Below are 3,005 nucleotides of genomic sequence, written 5' to 3'. Positions count from 1 at the left end.
TTAGCGCGCCGGAGGAGCTAAGTGGGCAAGTCAAGTTGGCGCGCCGGTAGAGGATAGCGGGCAGGTGAAGTTAGCGTGCCAGCAGAGGTTAGAGGGCAGGGCACGTTAGCTCGCCAAGGGAGGATGTTAGCAGGCAGATGAATTTAGCGCACTGGTGGAGGCTAGCGGGCATGGTAAGTTAGCGCTCTGGAGGAGCTACGTGGGTAGGTCAAGTTAGCACGCCGGTGGAGGATAGCGGGCAAGTCAAGATAGCGCACCGGTGGATTTTAGCGGGGAGGTGAATTTAGCGAGCCCGTGGATGTGAGCTGGCAGGCTAAGTTAGCGCGCTGGCAGAGGATAGCAGGCAGGGCAAGTTAACGCGCCGTTGGAGGCTAGCGGGAAGGCTAAGTCAGTGCACCAGTGGAGGATAGCGGGCAGGTCAAGTTAGTGCTCCGAGGAGGTTAGCGGGCAGGTGAAGTTAGCGCGCCGGCATAGGCTAGAGGACATGGCAAGTTAGCGTGCCAGGGGAGGATGTTAGCGGGCCGATAAATTCAGCGCGCCGGTGGAGGTTAGCTGGCAGGCGAAGGCAGCGCGCCGGTGGAGGATAGCGGGCAGGTGAAGGTAGCGCGCCAGGAGAGGCTAGAGTGCAGGCCAAGTTAACATTCTGAAATAGTTTAGCGGGCAACTAAGCGCTCCGGTGCAGGATAGCGGGCAGGCTAAGTTAGCGCACCGGTAGAGGATAGCGGGCAGGTGATGTTAGCGCACCGGAGGAGGTTAGCGGGCAGATGAAGTTAGCACGCCTGTGGAGGCTAGCCGGCAGGGTAGGTTAGCTCACCGGAGGAGGTAAGTGGGCAGGTCAAGTTAGCACGCCAGTGGAGGGTAGTGGGCAGGTGAAGTTAGCGTGCCGGTGGAGGTTAGTGTCTGCGTAAGTTAGTGCGCTGGCAGAGTATAGCAGGCAAGGAAGTTATTGCGTCGGTGGAGGTTAGCGGGCAGGCTAAGTTTGTGCGCCTGTGGAGTGTAGCAGGCTGGGTAAGTTAGCGTGCCGGACGAGGTTAGCAGTCAGGTGAAGTTAGCGCGCCAGTGGAGGATAGCGGGCAGGCTAAGTTAGCGCACCGGTGGAGTTTAGCGGACAGATGAAGTTAGCGCACCTGTGGAGGCTAGCGGGCAGGGTAAGTTAGCGTGCCGGAGGAGGTAACTGGGCAAGTCAAGTTAGCGCGCCGGTAGGGCACAGCAGGCAGGGCAAGTTAGCGCTTCGGAGAAGGTTAGCGGGAAGGCTAAGTTAGCGCCCCGTTGGAGGATAGCGGGCAGGTGAAGTTAGCGCGCCGGTGGAGGTCAGCGGGCCGGTGAAGTTTGCGCACCGGTGGATTATAGCAGGAAGGTGAATTTAGTGCGCCGGTGGAGGGTAGCGGGCAGGTGAAGTTAGCGCGCCGGCACAGGATAGCGGGAAGGTCAAGTTTGCACACTGGAGGACGTTAGCGGGCAGAGTATGTTAGCACGCCGTTGGAGGCTAGCGGGCAGGCTACGTTAGCGCACCAGTGGTGGTTAGCGTGCAGGGTAAGTTAGCGAGTCAGAGGAGGTTGGCAGGAAGGCTAACTTGGCGCGCCTATGGAGGATAGCGGGCGGGTGAAATTAGCGCGCTGGAGAAGGTTAGCAGGTAGGGCAAGTTAGCACCGGTGGTGGATTGTGGGCAGGTGAATTTAGCGCACCGTTGGAGGCTAGTGGGCAGGCTATGTTAGCGCGCCGGTGGAGGATATCTGGCAGGTGAAGTTAGTGCGCCAGAGGAGGTTAGCATGCAGGTCAAGTTAGCGCAAAGGTAGAGGATAGCTGGCAGGGCAAGTTAGCGCGTTAGAGGAGGTTAGCAGGAAGGCTATGTTAGCGCACCAGTGGAGGATAGCGGGCAGGTGAAATTAGCGCGCTGGAGGAGGTTAGCAGGCAGGGCAAGTTAGCGCACCGGTGGAGGATAACGGGCAGGTGAAGTTAGTGTCCCGGTGGAGGTTAGTGGGCAGGTCAAGTTAGCGTGCCGGCAGAGGATAGCGGGAAGGTCAAGTTAGCACGTCGGAGGTTAGTGGGCAGAGCAAGTTAGCGTGCCAGTGGAGGCTAGCGGGCTGGGTAAGTTAGTGCGCCGGTATAGTGGGCCCGCGGGGTCACCGCTGAGGATCGCGCTCCTCCCGCCGGCTTAAGGAGGCTGCTACTGCCGCCGTAGAAGCAAGCAGGTTGTTTTGCTTCTCGTTTTCTCGAAGGTGAAGTTTATTTTCCAGACCCGTGTATGTGTTACGTGCGTCTACCAGAACTCGCTTGTTCTCCTGCCCTGCCAGGCCGCAGCCGACTGCTGTGAGGTGAATTGGGCGGCCGTGGGACTGCCGTTTGGTTCTGTAAGGGTGCTTTGATTTGGTGCTGTGGGGAGGAGCACAGGCACCTCCTGCGTGCACTGCTCAGAATGGAAATTAGCATTTGGAGTCATATGAGTGACTTAGATATATTTTCTGTTGTGTGTTTGTTGTGGGAGCAGCCATGCATGTAGTCCAGCCTGTTAGCATGCCCGGTGTCGTGCAGAAACAATGGGGGTTGTTAGTGGGAGTTTTGGAAACGTATATGAAAGTGTTCCAGACATCAAAATGGGTATATGCTGTAGGAAACAGCTGTGGGAACTGTGACTTCTGGAAGGAGCACTCATCGGCTGCCAAGCAGGAAATCGGCTGTTAAACGGTTTTGATCCTGGGCAGAGATAAAGGGGGTCAGCTGGTCACATCAGCTCCCTGTGTTGTGGCTGTCAGATGTTTCCCCAAGTCTTGCTTAAGCAAAGATGAAGGAAGTAAGTAACTTAGCTTGTACGAATAGCATTACCAAAGTGGAAGATTTCAGGGGTCTGTTGGATGGATGAAAGCTTTGATATACAGCAAGTGGGGTCAAGAAGGCAAGTTAGCTCGTCGGTGGAGGTTAGCGGGCAGGCTAAGTTAGCATGCCGGCGGAGGATAGCGGGCAGGGCAAGTTAGCGAGCCAGTGGAGGTTAGCGGGCAGTCTATGTT

This window comes from Centrocercus urophasianus, unplaced genomic scaffold (assembly GCF_019232065.1).
Source record: "Centrocercus urophasianus isolate 14NV4802_14NV808 unplaced genomic scaffold, USGS_Curo_1.0 seq_9, whole genome shotgun sequence".
Classification (NCBI taxonomy): Eukaryota; Metazoa; Chordata; class Aves; order Galliformes; family Phasianidae; genus Centrocercus; species Centrocercus urophasianus.
This window is presented reverse-complemented; position numbering follows the sequence as displayed.